Source organism: Alosa sapidissima, chromosome 22, assembly GCF_018492685.1.
Source record: "Alosa sapidissima isolate fAloSap1 chromosome 22, fAloSap1.pri, whole genome shotgun sequence".
In the NCBI taxonomy this organism is placed as follows: Eukaryota; Metazoa; Chordata; class Actinopteri; order Clupeiformes; family Clupeidae; genus Alosa; species Alosa sapidissima.
The window spans coordinates 26,370,067-26,390,066 of record NC_055978.1 but is presented as its reverse complement, the minus strand read 5'-3'; the positions used below and the strand labels follow the sequence as shown (position 1 = coordinate 26,390,066).

Below are 20,000 nucleotides of genomic sequence, written 5' to 3'. Positions count from 1 at the left end.
ACACACACACACACACACACACACACACACATGCACACACGTATTGAGAGGGTCAGTATGACTGCACTTGGAGTTTACTTTGCGGTTCTGTCCTGACGGACCCCTGGGTGGTCCTGCAGCCATAGTCATGTCATGTCAGACTACTACAAGCCTACTGAGTTTACATCAACAAGAGAGATTTCAGATGGCCATTGTGGAAAATTGGATCTTACATCTTGGTTATGTGAAATTTGCCAAACATGCTGGAAGGTCTGAGTTGCCTAAAGGTTTCAGCACCATACTTCCAAGAAAAACACCTTATTCATGCCTAGGTTTTCTTTTGGTCTTCAGCATTGTGCTCTATGGGTCCTAACACTTTTCAGATGACTGTTATTATGATATGCAGGTGACACCGCAAGCTATGGGTTGCAATCAAGTAACCAGCGTAAGAGAGAAGTGGAGCTCTTCACCCATGCTATAGACACATGACATCAGAGAAACTACAAAACTAACTGCTACTGGAAGAACAGCACCTTAGGGGGAACAGGTCCACTGGAACATCGCACTGCCTCAGAACAGTTGAGCAGAAGAACAGCTCAGCAGGCCCACAGTGCAGTGTCCCGGCTGCGAAGGACAAGAACAGCACGGCCCCAAAGCCGGAAAAACACCAGAAGTAGAACAGCTGTACTCCAGCGCTTGGACCCCAAGGCCTGCTGCTGTTCCTCAGGCTTCTGAGAGACCTGCAGAGCCAGTCGCCCCCTCTCTCCCCCCACTCACTGTGGGCCTTCAATGCACCTCCTATGGCTTAGCCTCTGGCGTGAGACACGGCTGATTCCACTGAGTCACAACTGTACAGGCGCATACCGGTAGCCCGTGACCCACCCAGTCTGGGTTCAGCTCACACTGGAGACTTGTGGTCAAACAAGGTGGAGGCACCAAGGGATTTACACAAGAATAAGAAAGGAAAGAAAGGAGAGAAGCTTGGGGAGAAGAGAGAGAGAGAGAGGGAGGGAGGGAGGGAAGGAAGGAGGGAATGAAGACTGGGTGGGAGAGAGATAAAGCTTGAAGGCGGCAGGGGGACAGGGAGACTGAGAGGGAAAGAGAAAAACAGCTGTTTGAAAGGCACAAGCTTGCCAACAACAATTCCAATGCCAGAGTCCATCCTAAGTATATCATAAATCCATGCCCGCATTCTCCAGCCCAGCTGAGCGTGGTCTTTTGCACTAGAATAAGCACTAATAAATCCTAACCATGCTCCGTGAATCCTGTTGAAGAGTTAACATACTTTATGCTGCGTTACCATGGATTTCCCAAACATTTATGAAAATGCACTTCCTTGTTAGCTTTAAAAACTAACTTTCAGCACGTACGTAACGTTCGAGTCGACAGTGTACGCTGACCTGTCAACGCAAGAAAAGATTGTAAATTCTGAAGATTGCAGTCTGTTTGTCTACACTGCTATGTGGTCTGCTATGAGTTCTTGCAGTCCAGAGAGGGTTACAGTGTTGGGTTAAGGTGACCTCTTTGGTGTCCAACACTAGCAAGCTTGGCAGTCGCTCTGCAGGAGAATGTGGATGTGTGGACCTTGAAATGAGACACACTTGTTGTGTCCAGCTGCACTGATTGAGCATTAGTGCAGCAGAGACATGGACTGTTTTGGTCTGTCTGAGCTGGAAAAGTCAAACACACACCTATTATAGGTAAGGAGGCTTATAAAAACAGGGAGAGACTGGTCACCTCACAGTTGTTAACTTTGGTGGCCTAGCAACAACAAAAAAAACAACCTGATCCTTGGCCGAACTTAGTGCAAAAGCCCTTCCTGAGTTGCAGCCATGTCTGGGGATTTTTTGGCTTTGTCATTGGAGATCACCAGGGCTTTACACATCTAAGCATGTACAGACCTATTGCACAGACACAACAGCTGTTTGTATGTAGAGCAATAGCAAACTGTGCTGCATGGGTGTGGGTTGTGTCTGTGAGGAGTTTCTGTATGAGTTCACAATATAGTTGTTCAGGCCACACCTAACATGCTATTAATGTCTACATATGGGAGACATACAGCCATGCATGTGCATGTGGAGCATGTGGAAGCATGTCGGTCACACAGAGGTTATGTAACATAACATACCAGATGTATGGCACATACAGTAGGAGAGCTTCTGCTGCTCCCTCATAGACCAGGCCAAAGCAATGACATGATCTAAGCCCTCATACTTTATTAGAGAAATACACACATTTTAAGTGCATGAAAGATTAATGTTCATTCTGCTTACAATCAATGTAGTGTAGTATGGTAGTGTAGTGTAGTGTAGTGTGTAGGGACTGTGTGTCTGTGATAGGGCTTAAGTATAAGTATATATACTTTTTTGATCCCGTGAGGGAAATTTGGTCTCTGCATTTAACACAATCGGTGAATTAGTGAAACACAAACAGCACACAGCTGCCCACTGCTTTTCAGTGTGATTAGCAGAGGTGAAGTTAGTGAGCTTCTCCCTTCACTGGAAAGTGTTTTGGGTGCCTTGTGCTATATCAAAATGCAATGTGTTGTGGTCGATGTTGTTGCTTTGGGAGAAAAGATGTGGCTTTGGAGCACATTTTAATCTAAAAAAATTGCACCCAGCAGCAACTAAATACCCTTCCTGTCCTGAATATGGATGCTTTAGCAAAATAGTGTCCCAGTGCATCCTAGTTTTCAGCAGAATCAGACTTATGAGACCATCACTTTACAAGCTCTTGGTCTGTGATAATGTCCCGAGTGTTGCTCTCCAAATGGACATCTCTACTACGGTTCAGAGCCTGCTGCCCTCTTATAGGGCTGTCAAAGTCCTTCTGCTGTCAATTCAGAAAACAGATTTGCTCTCCAATGTTTACGCCTCCATGCCAAACACTCCTTCCCCTGTTTACACAGCTCGGCTGCCAGCACAAATTGAGTTATTCCACCTACATTAATGTAAAATATTGCCCGAGCTGAGCCGTGATGGTTTGGCCATCCTGTTATTGAGGCTTAATCTCATCCCACTCTCCCCACCACCATCCCTCAGCGGTGTGGCGGAGCTGCCTAGTGCCACCTACGGTGAGCGCGGGCTGTTGCGGCGTGTGTGTGTGGGTGGCTCCTGGCGTACTTGGAGGAGTCGCTCTCAGGGCTCATTTTACCCCATGATCATGGGTACTGTGGCGAAGAGGCTCAAAAACCACTGGGTTCCTCTCTAAGGGCTGCGGAACATTCCGTGCCCCCTGTTTTTCTCGGAGGTCATTAAAGGCCAGAGTTCTTCGAAAGTCATCCGCTCTCTCTTCGCGGCAAGTGGCACATGTCTGAATTCTGATGACAAAAGCGTGTCGTGAGTCTGTGTGACACAAATTAAGCAAAAGGTGTGAGTCATCTCTGTGCATTGTGCAATGCATTGGATTCATCTCCTCTACAGAGGACAAATGTATGGTATGACACACACACACACACACACACACACACATGCAAATTAACTAATATGCTTATCACACTTCCTTTGCAAGAGCAGCGAAGGAGAACAAATCATGTACTCCGAAACCAAAACATAGCTGTTTCCATGACTACACAAACACACACTTGAATAAGTAGTTCAGGATCTGGTCTAAAAATCTCCATGGAAACCACTTAAGCCACAAAGACAATGGGCAGACAATGACCTTGGTGAGAGGACCCCTCTAGTGAAGCAGTAAGAGAGAGAGAGAGAGAGAGAGAGAGAGAGAGAGAGAGAGAGAGAGAGAGAGAGAGAGAGAGAGAGAGAGAGAGAGAGAAAGATAGAGAGGGAGGTAGGTGCCTGGCACAGTGCTTGTGCTGATCTGTCTTCCACACGCTAACAAAACATATCGCTGTTTTACCAGAAGTGACTTCAGCAAGTGTTTGAGAACCTGCATACAAAAACACATTAGAGTGTGGGGCTGTGTACATTTAGAGTGTGGGACCATCTACACACACACTGCTGACAGACATACTACGTCATACAGTACGGGTTAAGAAGCCAAGGAATCAGGCCAAGGACATAGTTTTCTACCTTGACTCATGTTCATTTCATTACAGTTCCCAGAAGGAACTATAGACACACTCTAAATCAGGAACATACTCCAGCACTATAATATCTGAAACACACATACATATAGTAAGTACATATACAGTCCATGTGTTCCAAACACACACAACCCCTACCACACACACACACACACACACACACACACACACACACTGTGTTGATTCCACTGGGGGATGTCAGACTAACCTGGCCATGTGTGAGTGATGGGAAGTGATGGCGCGTGGCCAAACGTGGACATTCCAAATGTCCAAAACAACAGCAGTTCATCAATGATGACACATCAAGCGCATCCAATCAATACTGATGAAACACCACATAGGTTTGAGCGCTGTGCAAATCAATGTCCCGCAACGCAAAGTATCTAATTATGCGGTGCTCCGTGTGGCCTTGCTGGGAATGTTGGCACGGGTGCCACCGACACGAGACACCCTCTCACCACCACCAGACTCCGGCCGTTACATAAGCGGCTGGAAAAACAGCCCCACGTGTGGGCTGGATATTTACTGTTGTCTGCTGTCGTCTGTGACAGCGTGCTGGGGAAATAGAGAGACGGCAGGAGAGAGGAGACGATCACATGAAACAAGCACTAATTACCGTAATTACATCCTTCCACAGGCAGAGAAGTGGTGACAGAGGCCTTAAACGCGCACACACACACACACACACACACACACACACACACACACACACACACACACATACACACACACACATACACAGAGAGAAGTGGTAACAGAGGCTTTACACATACACACACACACAAGCATACATACCACAGAACTCTCATATGTCTGACAGTGTTCACAGTTCACAGAGGGAGAAGAGTTTGTGTCTGATGCACATGCATAGCCAACAATCCCAAACACACAACAAACACACAAAGTATACACTCAGCACACAAGTATACACTCAGCATGAATGTACCGTATACCTCAACTGACCTGAAACTGACCTGGGCACTCTTAGCCCTGTTTCACACAGCATGTGTTGTGTGTGCATTGCGTGTATGTTGTGTGTACAGACCATTGATTTCCATTAAAAGCGGCAGTCATGCATGAGATGTGTGTCTTACACAGTCAGTGTTTATGCACATCATCACAACATGGAATCAATTTTTTTAATCAATGGAAACATCTGTATTTGCATTCACAGCTCTCAAAATGGTTCTTATAATACTACCAAGCCTCTCCATGTCTCCACAGTGATTGTAGACCACACCTTTTTAACAGCAATCTGGGTTTTGGGGCAGGAACGATTATTTCATCAGTCTGGGCTTGTGCTCACTTTTTTGATGGATTGAGGTTTGGACTCTGGCTGGGCCACTCTAATTTATAATCATTACAAACATATTGGTCAAGAGAATCAATATTTGCCAGGGGTATGAACAATTTATTTTCTTAATTGTAGGCAAAATAAAAGCAACAGGCAATGCAGATATAACACACATCCAACGCAGGCAGTGTTTAACAGGCCTTTCTACTTCTCAAGGCCCCTTTACAAGCAGCCTGAGGAGCTAAGGAGGACACAGGGAGTGGAGATGAGAAGTCCAAAGGGGTGGGCCGGGGGCCCCTGACTCCCCCTCGCGCTCTCGTCCAGACACGGGCTAGCGCCGTAACCCTGGAGAGGGGAGGAGGGGGCGTGTGTAAGGAAAACACCCCGGAGGAACGCTCACGGCACCTTCACCACAGCTTCCTTCAGACAGCTGGCAATCTGGGTGAGTGGAGAGGGAGCACAGCAATGCCTGCACTTCCAGACACACACACACACACACACACACACACACACACACTGTACACACACACACACACACTCACACACACACACACACACACACACACACACTCACACACACACACACACGCGCACACACACACACACACACACACACACACACACACACACTCACACACACACACACACACACACACACTCACACACACACACACACACACACACACACACACACACACACACACACACACACACTGTACACACACACACACACACACACACACACACACACACACACACTGTACACATAGACACACACACACACACACACACACACACTGTACACATAGACACACACACACACACACACACACACACACACACACACACACACACACACACACACACACACACACACTGTACACATAGACACACACACACACACACACACACACACACACACACACACACACACACACACACACACACACACACACACACTGTACACATAGACACACACACATCTGGCAACTATCAGCCTGCCATCCACTCCCCGCTTATGTCAGAGTGAGAAGATGAATCACTCTTCCACCTGCAGCAAACCATCATGCATCTATCCATCCATTCACAGCTAAAAGTGAGGGAAAGCGCAAAGAGGAGAGAACAACGTAGTTAAGTTAAGCAATGCAAGAAGAGAGAGAGAGGGGGGGAATAAAAAAGGCCCAGGCTGACAATAGGTGATGTAAGACATCCTTGCGTACACACTCTCAGACAAGAACCAGATTGGCTGGCTCGTCCGCGGAGAGCCGAAGGAGCTTTGACAACGCGGCGAGCGCGCCACAAACACAGCGCAGGCAGCGGGCCAGAGGCCTCAAGAAGAGAACAACAAGAGACTGTTTGCATCGTGTGCCTCTCAAGAGCTGTGTGCAGCCATAGAACTGGGCCAAGGCGGGCCAGTAAACACGTCACCAGGCCCATCTTATCGGGGAGCTGGTGCTGCGGACGCCCTGGCCAGAGACATGACAGGGGGGGGGGGGTTGGAGCGTGGGCTTGTGTCACCTTACCTCCAAAACCCTCTAATCTAGAGCACTAAGACACCTGGAGGTCACGACCTCTGCGTGCTGAGACTGCCGAACCTACAGCGTTGAGATTCGGCGTTACGCAAGGATCTGTGAAAAACATCTGGAAAGCGTCTTTTGAAGACAGTGTAAGTGGTCGTTTGCGTGGCGGGCAGGGGACTCGTGGAGCTGGTGGGGATAAGTGGTGCATGCCTTGGCCACCGCAACATAAACACGCAGGTGGCCGGGAAAGCGTCTGTCAATTAGGCTTTTTTTACACAATGGTGTAGGAGAGCTCAGGTCACGTTGCGCAGAGGAGCCGGGAGAATGCTGGACCAAAAAAAGACGAAGCCTTGAGCTGGACACGATACAAAGAGGAGGGGCAGCCATCTTTCTAAGAAGGCTGCTCAAGCTTTACCTCATTCTTTTCTGATTCTCTCCTTCTCCAATTCATGCCTCACACAGAATCCTGGCTCTCTTAGACACTCTCTTGTCCTCCTCATCTTCTCTCTCTCTCCCTCTCTCCCTCCCTCTCTCTCTCTCTCTCTCTCTCTCTTTCTCCCACTCTCTGGCCTCCGAAGCAAAGGAATGCGTGTAATCTCCCCCCGCATGCCAGGCTCGGCAAATCCCCCCAGCTGGTGCACTGGGTCCTCGTGCTACAGAGAGCTAATGGAGCTGCCGAATGACTGCAGACCTATAGCGCACCTTCAGCGATTAGTCAAAGGGAAACTATGTTTGGAAACCCTCCTGAGCTCTCCAGCTCAAGTGATGTCACACTCCTCAGGACCCGGCGAAACGCGAAAGCCACAAAAAGCCCGAGGCCAGACGGCCTGATCTACAAGCGGAACTTTTTTTGTGTTGTTTTGGAGCAGAATGGCATGGAACCCTGGAACTGGAACTGGAACCATGAATCTTAGTCCACAGGACACGTCCCATAACGCACAAAAAAATAACACCTGATAAATGTGGTGTGCTGTGTTTAGCTGAGGTATTGTAGGCTTAGGCTACGCACTGCTGGGGCTTGTTCAGCCACACACCCAGTGAACACAGTCGCTCAGGCAAGACATGTCAAACAATCTCACAGCTGGCTCAATGCTGCTCGCTGCACCTCTTGTAAAGCTACATCCTCTTTCCAACCACTTATGTTTAGGAAATAAGAAGTGTGGTTTTCAAATTGGCCCTGGGGGTCTTCGACCCTCCTCTGGTCCAAGCTTCGAGTGAAGACAGCCGTGCTGTCTCCTGCAGTAGAAGACAACCTGTTCTTAGCCAGCGTGCACATCAACACATCCCTCTCTCCCAAAGCAGGACACCTCTCATAACTCTCAGTGACAGTTCATTTGGAGAGCAATACGTTTTCCCTTAATTACAGAGCAGGGCGATTAGATCTAGCAACAGAACTAAGCCTCAATTACAGCATGCCTGGATAATGTGTGCTAAGTCATATGTTATGAATTGACATGACAGACAAAAATGTGGTTCAAACTCAGGTGATTAAGTGGCTAGTTGTGTGTGTATGTGTGTGTTAGTGTGTGTGTGTGTGTGTGTGTGTGTGTGTGTGTGTGTGTGTGTGTGTGCGTGTTAGTGTGTGTGCGTATGTGTGCGTTTGTGTGTGTGTTAATGTGTGTTTAAGAAGAACAGAGAAGGCTGAGTAACTGATGCTAGTCTGTTTTTCTTTCAAATTAGACATTCCATTCAGCTTTTAAAAAACTCACAGGCTTCGTTTCATCCAAACGCTCACACACATGCAGTGGAAAACATGCATGCAGCTGAGTAATTGAGATTGGCAACCAATAACAATGGCAGCAGCGATTTCAGACTGCAGTCTGGAACTTGTCTTTGCTTTCTTTTCCTTCTGTCACTCTATCTCCTCTTACATTACATCACCGCTGCACAAACACACACACACACACACCCACACCCACACACACCGAGGGCCACACACATATCCAGTCTCTCATTCCTACTGTCACACACATCCAAGAACACACACAATACAAACAAACACACACACACACACACACACACACACACACACACACACACACACACACACACACACACACACACACACATACAGACACACACACACATACACTTTAGCTAAGTCCTTGCACACATGCCTGTATTGTTTTCCAGGCTGGGTTTGCATGGTGGGCCCCTGCCCTTGGAAGTGGAAGTGGATTATGGATTGATCATATAAGGCAGGACAACTTCCAAAGCCTCGCCACAGCTGCATTTGGAGAACTTTCTTTCATCATTACCTTTAATCAGTCCCAGCATCGGCATAAGCCACAGGAAATACTCCTACAATAACAGCCCATGCTTTCTTTCTTCTTGTTTTCTTTCGCCTCAGTTGAGTGGCTTCAATTTCGATTTTAGCTTCACGACGCCTTGGGCTTGAAGAGTTTTCATCAGGGGTTTTATTCATTCTGTTTGCGTCAGGAAACCTCTTGGTTATTAATTTAGTGCAAAAAGACTGTCACTGTTGTACTTCAAAATCCCAGTCTAGACAGCACATATGGCGAAGGCTCGTGGAAACAGGGATCACCGCAACATCATTCAAAATAGAACTTCTGAAACACACAAACCTTCTTCATACGCACGCACAACACAACAATGCATATCGATCTTGTCACATCTCACAGAAAGCCTTGCAAAGGCCCATGGCTCCTTCTACACTAGAACCTTAACTACCTTGAGCTGGGCACAAGCATTTGTCCTTCTACACTAGAACCTTAACTACCTTGAGCTGGGCACAAGCATTTGTCCTTCTACACTAGAACCTTAACTACCTTGAGCTGGGCACAAGCATTTGTCCTTCTACACTAGAACCTTAACTACCTTGAGCTGGGCACAACAAGCATTTGTTTCCGGGAAAGCTGGAGATTAATGTGAAGCATGTTGGAAAGCCATGCCAGAAACGACTTTACTCTCTTTAACAATGCTGTAGCCACTCTCAGCTGTATTTCTCCTCACCTTGCTTGTGTTGGCCTACATAGGAGACGCACTGGCACATGCCCCCCTCCACCCCACCCTCCTAACTTTGTCATTATGGGGTAATTGGCACTCTGCTAACTAGTCCTTTGGGTATTGCCTTGAGTGCCGACGCTGCCATACCTCTGGTGTGAGAGAGAGAGAGAGAGCGAGAGAGAGAGAGAGATTTTGATTTTTAACCATACTTTATTCCAGTTTTACAAAACCAAATACAGGTCAATCAATCACTCTTTGTCATCACAAATTAGAGATATAAAAAAAGATCATAAAACCATTTTTATAAAAGATGGCTAAAATGCAATTCATTTTCAATCACAGTGCAAAGTGCTTGTTTGGTACACCACACCTCCTCAAAGGTTTCCAGATTTTGCATTAACTTATAAAACCGGAAGTCAACCAAAACTCTGGCTTTAACCAGGGCAGAAAACAGAACAACAACATTAGTTCCTGGTAGGTTCTCCACCGTATTCCTCCTTGTGATATAAATAGCCATTTTGGCTTGCCCCAGGATAAAATTCAGAAGTTTGCATACATTTTGTCTTTTTTTGACATATTTAAAACCAAGGACAAACATCTCTGTGGAGAACTCTTCACTGAACGCACAAAATAAACTTTGTAGCAAGCAAAACAAAGGTTTTAACCTTAAACAAAAAGAAAAAGCATGAAAGACAGTTTCCCTTTGATAACAGAAAGGACATTCCTGACTAGCATTTGTGTTTATCACTGAAACAAAAGCATTGACAGCAACTGCTCCATGAAGAATTCTCCACTGTAAGTCACCCACTCTCTTAGCCAATGGTGGTTTGTACAGTGCTCTCCATTCAGGCCTCACCCCACTATTCAGTTTGAGAGCAGCGCTCCAAGGTGTGTCAGCCCTGCTCTCTAAACCTTTCCTATTAAACACCTTTACACAGGCATGGTACAGCTGTTTCCCCGTGACCATATCCAGCAACATAGTGTTTGGGCTCCTAGATGTTAAAAGTGGACCTGTACACCCATCCAAATTGGGTGCAATTACCAGCCTAGGAAAAGGGTCCAGTTGGTCAGGATGACACACCCCTGAACAATAGTCCACAAGTAGCTTAAGTTCATCCAAGGTGCAGGCAGCACGCCATTTTTCCAGGAGCTGCGACACAACCCGAAGTGATCTCAGTCCCATGGAATCAGCAAGCCCCCTCCTATTCCCAAAGTGTGGCCCTGTCCGGTCAACTACATCTTTCAAAGTGACAATCTTGGCACCACACAGCATCTTCTGAAGCGAAGGGAAATTGGTTGAGGAGATATCCAGACGTGCACCTCCAACCACAGGCTCTCTCAGGAGCCAATATAAGGAGACTGCAGAACCAAACCTTTTGACATTAAACAAGGCCCAAACTTTCAAGCAACTACGATAAAATGGTGGCAGATTTGAAAACACCATTGCATCTGGTCTCATCAAAAACAAGGATTTGTCCAACCCCAAATTCCCACCCATTTTCAGTATTGCACAGCTCAAACACTTCCATGCAACATTTGTAGGCCCTGTCAAGAGCCTTTTTACAAACTGCAGTCTAAAAGCTGCAGTCCTACTATGCAAGTGTATGAGGCCCTGCCCCCCCTCATCCTTAGGCAAAAATAGAACAGATTGAGGTACCCAATGCAGCCCATCCCAAAAAAAATTCCCCAAAACAGACTGAATTTTTTGCAACAGGTCAGGTGGAGGGTCTACGCAGGATAGTCTATGCCAGAAGGACGATGCTACCAGATTGTTAATGATAAGTACCCGCCCCCTGTATGACATTTTTGACAATAGCCACTTCCATCTTTCAAGCCTTCCATTAACCCGCTCAACTGCCCCCTCCCAATTCTTCTCCATAATTTTATCATTCCCCAGAAAAACACCCAAATACTTGAAACCATCTTTCCTCCAGTTCAAATGATCTGGGAGACTGGGCACTCCCTCCACCCATTGACCCAGCAATAGAGCCTCACTTTTTGACCAATTAACTTTGGCCGATGAGAGTAACTCAAACTCCTTAAGAATGTCAACAACCATCTCTATATCCCTTCCCCCACTAATAAGAAGAACTATGTCATCAGCATAGGCTGACAACCGAAGAGGTACATTACATCCAGGCACAGACACACCCTTCAACGTTAGTCTTATTTGCTGCAAAAGAGGCTCTATTGCTAAAGAGTATAGCATACCAGACAAAGGGCAGCCTTGCCTTACCCCTCTGCCAACTTTAAAAGGAGCACCTAAACCACCATTGACTTTGAGAACACTCTCCACACCATTGTACAGAACCCTGACCTTCTGAATAAAGCCTTCACTGAATCCAAAGGCATATAACGCGTCCCAAAGATAGCTGTGCTCCACCCTATCAAAAGCTTTCTCTTGGTCTAAAGAGACCAAACCCACATCAAGCCCCAAAATTTTAGCCATGTCTATGACATCACGGACTAAAGAAACATTATCAAAAATGGATCTACTGGGAATACAGTATGTTTGGTCCGGATGGATGACCTGATCTATCACCCTGCATAATCTGTTAGCCAGTGCTTTGGACAACAATTTATAGTCACTACACAGGAGCGACACGGGTCTCCAGCACTTTATATCAGTGAGATCACCCTTTTTAGGTAGAAGCGTGAGGACTGCCCTACGACAGCTCACGGGCAGAAGTCCTTTAGCAAGACTGTCGTTAAGCACTGCAAGCAAATCCTCCCCCACCTCAGACCAAAAAGACTTATAAAAGTCTATGGGGATTCCATCCAGGCCAGGGGCCTTGCCACACTCCATACCTTGAAGGGCCCTCTCCAGTTCCTCCAACGTCAGAGCGGAATCAAGTTCAGCCAAGGATTCCTCTGAAACCTGAGGCAATCCCCTCAAGAACACACTGTCAGCCTGTACACCGCTTAGTTCGCTCCCGTATAGATCTTTATAGAACTGTGCAGCTCTATTTCGAATATCATGCACACTGGTCAAAAGTGTTCCAGACTCAGATTGCAAAGAATGAATGCATTTCCTCTGGCCATTTTTCTTCTCCAAGCTAAAGAAAAACTTTGAAGGCACATCCATCTGATCCACACACTGAAAACGTGAACGGACCAACGCTCCTTGTGCATTAACACCTAGCAGCTCAGCTAAGGCGCCCTTCTTGGTTGCCAAATTGTCAATGTCATCATGATCCCCAGTAGAGTAAGCCAAATTCTGAATTTCTACTAACTCTGCTTCCAACATTTCAATTGACCGGGTTCTGTCACTTGTGATATTTCGAGTGTACTGTTTGCACAGTTGTTGGATTTGTAATTTGCCAAAATCCCACCACTGTTGTAAGGAGATAAAAGATGTCTTGCATTCACAAAAACCATCCCAGAAAGCTTTAAAAACATCTCTAAATTCCTTATCATGGGTTAAAGTGGTATTAAAATGCCAATAAGCACTCTTTGGCTTCACTGAGCTCAGGAACCCACTGCACACAACCAAACTATGATCTGAAAAGCTTACAGGAGTAATAGCACAGTTCTTAAAAATATTAAGATGATGTTTAAAGCAGTAAAACCTGTCAAGCCTTGCTAAGGAAATCATATTACTATGGACATGAGTCCAAGTATATTGTCTTTGATCCATGTGAAAATTCCTCCACACATCACTTAGGTCATGTGTCTGCATACATTGACTAAGCTTTCTGCGTGAAAGCATATGCGGCTCAACATGATTCCTGTCCATGTCCTGCTCTGTGCAGTTAAAATCCCCCCCAATAAACAAATATTCATCACTATTGCATCCAGCTATAACAGTAGACAATGTTTCTAAAAATGCCACTCTTTCTGCTGCTGTAGTTGGTGCATACACACAAACAAAAACAAAAACATGATCCTCAAAGACAGCTCTAACTTTTAGCAATCTTCCCTCTATAACTTCCACCACTTCATAAGAAATGGGAGTAAAGCTCTTTGAAAAAAGACATGCGACTCCCCCACTAACGTTGGAGTTGTGACTCAAAAGAGAAAGACCCTCCCACTCTAGAGCCCAATCAGTCGCGTTCCTTGCATCACTGTGCGTCTCTTGCAAGAGCACGACGTCTAGACGCTTAATACTTGACAGGAGTCGAAACTGGGCTCTTTTCAAGGGATCCCTAGCCCCATTAATATTTAGGGAAGCTACACGAAAATCACCCATGGTCAAAAACAAATGAAAAAGAAAAAGAAAAAAAAGTTGCATGATTAAACACATGATTCTGCTTACTTGGGACGTGCTGCCTTCTTTGATTTACCGTCCTTACCCAAAAGTGTATTTAACTTAGTGAGGAACTTGGTTAAACGGTAGACCTCAGGGTTAGAAAAAAGCCCGTCAGAAATGAACTGCTTTGTTCTGGCCATGAATTGTTCAATATCAGGGAAAAAGCTGTCGATCTTAACATTTCTAACATGCTTCGTTTCTTTCAGAAAATTTTTAATGTCCTGCACAGTGTATTCTTGAGTAGGGTAACCACTCATGCGCAAACTACAATCCACACTACAGTCAGAATCACTTTCTACCGAAGCGGGTTTATTTTGGCCTCGCGCATGTTTCTTTTTTGCCTTCACGGTCTCATCCATTTGTGTTCGCTTTTGACCTTTTTGGGGCATTTTAAAAACAGGTTCAACCTCAGCTTCCATTTCAGAACCTTCGTCATCTGAATCAATCCCGTCTGTCAGATCATCTTCCCCTGCTACGCTATTCTGGGAAAAATCTACGCTTTCGGGTTCAGCCTGGGTGTCGGGTTCAGCCTGGGATGCATCTTCCCCTGCTGGCTCCGCAAGGGTAGGCCCACACGGGAGGCTCACCTCGGCTGAGGAACCTTCCTCCCCTCCCTCTGCCTGAACACCACTAGCTTCTGCACCCTCACCATTGGGAACATTAATACTGGGGGGCTGTTCATTATTGGATTCACCCTCGCCTTCAGCGGGAGTGTCTGTACCGTTTGGGCAAGCCCGCACTAGGTGGCCAACCTGGCCGCACCCAAAGCACTTAATTTGACAGGAGGACACATACACCAAATAATGAAAACCCTCTATGGGCACATTCAGAGTAAAATCTATATCCTTATTATCCTTTAAAATCATATGCACCTGACGTCTGAACGACACAATATGCTTAAGGAGTGGATTGCTACTTGAAATCGCTATCTTCCTTATCGGTGATACTAATTTGCCATGACGGGAAAGAGATTCAATTAGGATTTCATCTTTGATAAAGGGCGGAATGTTTGAAATAAATACTTTTTTAGAGGGTGATGATAAAGGTAGCACTGGGGTGAAAACACCATCAATTACTACTCCCCTTTCAATCACATCATTTGCCAACTCTACCGTCTCGAGAAACAAAACAACAGCCCTGTTCATACGAGCCGCGGAGAGGATTTTGTCGTGACCGACCATCTCACCAACAGCCAAGCTACATTCTTCAACGCTGGCATTAGCTGTTATTTTAATGGCATGTCGCCGTGTTAAGGACCCAAACACTCCTGTACCTAAGGCCGCCATGCTCCCAGGTGGGGGCAGACGCCTCGGTATAAGTAGCAAACGGAGCGAACTACTAACAGCAACCTACCCAACCTTAACCTTAAACCCAAACCAAACCACCCAAACAAAGAAAAAAAATATAAAAGTAAGTAGAGGTAGAGAAAACAGTGAAAAAAGGCACAGCGGCCACACTCACGCGTCTCACTCGCAGCACTCCGCCCACTCGCTCGCACATGCGCTCAGAGAGAGAGAGAGAGAGAGAGAGAGAGAGAGAGAGAGAGAGAGAGAGTGAGAGAAAGAGAGAGAGAGAAAGAAAGAGAGAGCCAGCTATTACAGAAGCATGAGAGCCCTGCTCCTGACCTCTCCTCATTGTTGCTCTTAGCATGTGGGTGGTGTGAGAGCTATGACGGAGGAGAGGAGAATGGGGGGGGTGAAGAGAGGAGGAGTTGGAGAGATGCTGAGTCCGAGGCCTAGCGCTCCCAGCCACGGATTCCTCGGGAGCAAGCATGTGTGTCGTGAACCAGGAAGAGACAGACTGAGGGACTGCCGGCAGATCGAGAAAAACATCAAATATGCCAGAGCGGCAGCGGCGACGACAATAAGGCATTAATCTACAGCTTTAAAACACCACATGTGCTTTGGCGCTAAACTCTCCCTGACTTTTCTCCAACCGGTCTAAGTATACACCTTTAAATATCTGAAAATATGCGATGCCTTGGACTTAATAAGAGCATTTTGCACAAACATTTATACGCCACAGACAACTTTGGATCCCGAGCCAAGGAAAGCCTGCATACCATGCCATGTTCCTTCATGCAATCTCATGCATCAACAGTTTAGCTGCCAGCAAATTTTGTAACATACATCACTCTGTCAACTTTAGGAGTCACCAGGTAAGTATGTAGATAGTGGGTACAATACTAGTGCTTTTGTGTGACACCTAAAACCAAACATGAAGTTTCCTTAAGAGTGACCATGGATGATCCCAACCTGTGGGGGTTATCACGTCATACACAGAGCTTTTTCACAGCTTTTGGCCTGTTTTCAGACCCACCTATTTCCTGCTGCTTGAGCTATGCAAAGTCTGTGTATGTACACACACCACTAATGAAGGTGTGTGTACCGTTTCGCTCAGAGGTATTTAGAGTGAGCAAACACTGGGTCTAACTCAGGTCTGCTGAAAAAGCTCTCAGTCACTCAGTCACTCCTGTTCGTACCATGTGAATAACAAACTCTCCACAGAGGTGGCAGTTTGCCTCTTTCTATTTATTTCAAATTCCTCTTTTCCTTGTTCCTGCTCGTACGCAAACATGTTTCTTGTTTGGAGAGCAAAGTGTGCCGCCATGGCAACGTTTCAACCCGGGGCGTCTCCCTTTTTGCCGTTCTCAGTGGTAATGGCCGAATTGTTTTTCTTTGCAGTTGAGAATGTAATCAGCGATGCTCTTTGTGTTGATGTCAGACATGTGGAGTGCTTCTATTTCCGGACCACAACTGTCAGCAGCAACATCATTAAGCGCCTCAGCCTGACCTGCTGAGTGATGTGTGGCCGCCATCATTAGTCCCCATCTGGGAAGCAGATAGCCCATAGAGCACGGACTGGAAGAGAGATCTTCAAAAGGACTCATGGTAGTGTGTTCCACAGCTCAGTCAGTTGAGGGGGCGATGCAATGTCATTAATGAAGGTTTGAATGTTGAATGTGAGATTTACAGTAAATGAGATATAAAGGCATAAGGTGAGCCTGGTGAACTCAAGGCAACATACCAGTGTTTCACTGGCTCATGAGTGAGTGATGGACACAGAAAGAGAGGGAGAGAGAAGAAGAGAGGAAGAAAAAGAGAGATAGAGAGAGAGAAAGAGTGGAGCATATGAGCGGAACAAACCAGTTCTCAAACATGAAAAAAAGACTGAGAGTGGGAGAAATGCTTTCCCGCTCAGAGAAGCAGGCGCGAGCGTTGCCAGCCTAATTCGCTAACACATTCCCCTCAAACCTTGTCTCCGCTTTGACGACCGTCATAAGCTGCGTGTAAACATCACATGGCTGCAAGTCTGCTCAGCTCTTCAATGGCCACTAATGAAGTCGTGTCTGCCACACTGACACACTCCCTTCCAGCCGCCACGGACTCCCTGAGCTGCGCTTAATTTGACCCAACTTTATCCGCATGACGGGTCCCTTTCGCACACAAAAGCTGCTTTACTGTGAAATGGAGCCTGAACCCCATGAACAGATAGTCTAGTGTGACAGTTTTGGGATGGACAAAAAAAAACTCAACTAAATGGACAAAGGATAAAAATGACCTGTGAGCTGACCCTCGAGGCAGGGTGACAGCTTGCTTTAAACTCTACCCTCTGGAGGTGCTTCATCCAGCTAGACCAGAACCACTTTCCAGATCCTGTGTTTGGAATGACTCCACCTGGTTTCCAGCTTAGGTGCCTGGAGGTAAATACCCGCTGGCACAGACTGAGAAAACTAAGGGGTGATTTTTCCACCCTTTTTCCAATAATGACGTCATTTTCCCATCACTTATGCTTAGGAGGTACTTCTTAGTTTTTATACTGTTTATTTTGGTATTTTTATGTGCAGCTTTTGCAAGGTCATCATGTTCATGCACAGGAAACGTAGGCTGTGAAAAATGTCATCTTTCTGATGATTCCTAAATATTCATTGCATGATATAATTATTACTTCATTGACTAAGCCACTACAATAAAGCAGCTGTAGCCTACGAAGAATAAAGCCAAACTATATATGCCCCCTGGCCTAATGGAGAGTAAACTGTAGAAATGTGCAACTGAGGAGGTTGTCAGTCGGTTAGTCAGACTCTGTTCCCATGTAAGCAGCTCTTTAATATACATTGCATTGTTGCACAATTTGTGAAGATGATTATAGGTTTACTCTAATCTGTTGAGGAGTGTTCTTTTTCTGGGTCCTTCTAGAATTATATGCGAACGATCTATAGTTTCAGTGTTCATGCGAAACATTTCGGAGGGTAATTGTCGCAACGTTCTAATCACATATTTGTGACCGTACTCCTCAACAGGCTAAGGAGTGTTAATTACTTTGCTTTTCCAAGTAATCGCATAGCTCTGAGTTTACAACTCTGCTTGAATTAGTGTCAACTCTAATAAAACTACTCAATGAGAAATGTCATCAGCTAACAGTGCCTTATGGGCAGCAGTGCATGTCTTTTCAACATCAAAATGCATGGATGCAAAAAAATGGTCTCCAGTAATTGCTTCCCCTTTCTCCAGCTGCTTCACAACCTTGTTATGACAACCTTGTTATGTGTGCAAAATATGCCATGCTTAAAAAAAAGACAAAAAAAAACAGCCTTCCCGTTGGCACCGTTGGTGAAAAAGAGAGCAAATTTGATCAGTCAGTAACCTGAAATAAAAGCCCTTTACGATGTGTGATGACATTTAGCCCAGTGCATTCCAGCTCCATTCCACGCGTGTGTTTCAGCCTGTAAACGCTGAGCCTGAAGCAGCCGTCCCCACAGGAGTAAACAGTGACCCTGAACTTTGTCTGGGAGGTCAGAAACAGCACAGACGAGCCACATGGGCCAAACATATGCTGATGTTACCGAGGCAAAACATAAACATTCAGCTCTCTGCTCTGGTGCCAAATCCACAGGTCATTCCCAAAACATAGACCCTCTCTCCCACTCCCCATCCCCTCCCCCTGCCCTACACACGCAAGCCCCAGCATGAAGTTATCTGGACAAGGTGATCCAGAGTGGCCTTTCCAAATAAAGAACAAGTCCTGGTATATAGACCCTTTCAACAATAAAAACAAAAACAATGCTTGAACGTTCTATTTGGTTCCCAATCTACTTCCTCTGCATTAAGATAACATATGGAATGTTAAAACGGAAGCCTTGTGGGGCCAACTATGATGCTGATAATGGAACTCTCTTGAAAGGGAAGAAGAAGTCCTTCAGTGCAGAAGTGATACCTGCATTAGGCGACTCAGCATGATATGGGCCAGGGCTTAGAGAGGGCCTCAGGGCTGGGCAGGACTCGGTCCCCTACAGAGAGGAAGATCTGAGATGAGAGGATTCCTCAAACAGCACAAGGAAAAGCGCAGTCTTGACCCCTGGGATGCCTGGGTCACTAGGGTCACGACCACCCCCCCGGAGGCAGGGATTCTTACACACATGCACACACAAACACACGTGTACATGCACATAGAAACATACACAGACACACACACACACACACACACACACACACACACACACACACACACACACACACAGACACAGACACACACAAACACCAGTCCAGACGAGTGGGTTTGAGTCACAACACAACTGAAATGTTCCAGTGGTCCCATGCTCCAGGTCCCAGAATGTTCCGGTGCTTTCTCCGTGACAATGCAAAATCCAGTCGAAAGTTTTCCCTTAACCCCTCCGTGACATGGAAGAATTTCCCAGCCCCGTACCGGTGCAAAAGGTCAGGAGCATTTGATGGTTGAATGAGTACAGTTTCCCCCGGCAGGCTCCATTGCTTTCGTATGTCAGCCTCCTTTAACGAGAGTGGTGCACATTACAACAAGAAAACAGTCTTTTGAAGTTGGCTAAGCTGTTGCATGTTTCTACCTCGTTTTAAATCAGAAGCCCCCCCCCCCTTTGCTGACGGCATAGGCTATTACCCACACATGATGTGAGGTTGAGAGGAAGGG

General features: G+C 46.2%; 1 protein-coding gene across 3 annotated transcripts in view; it reads right to left on the bottom strand.

The window, feature by feature from the left end:
• LOC121696960 (rho GTPase-activating protein 6-like) overlaps positions 1-20,000 on the bottom strand; it is an 89,798-nt gene that overhangs the window by 25,155 nt on the left and 44,643 nt on the right. The gene's annotated exons all lie outside the window — the stretch shown is intronic.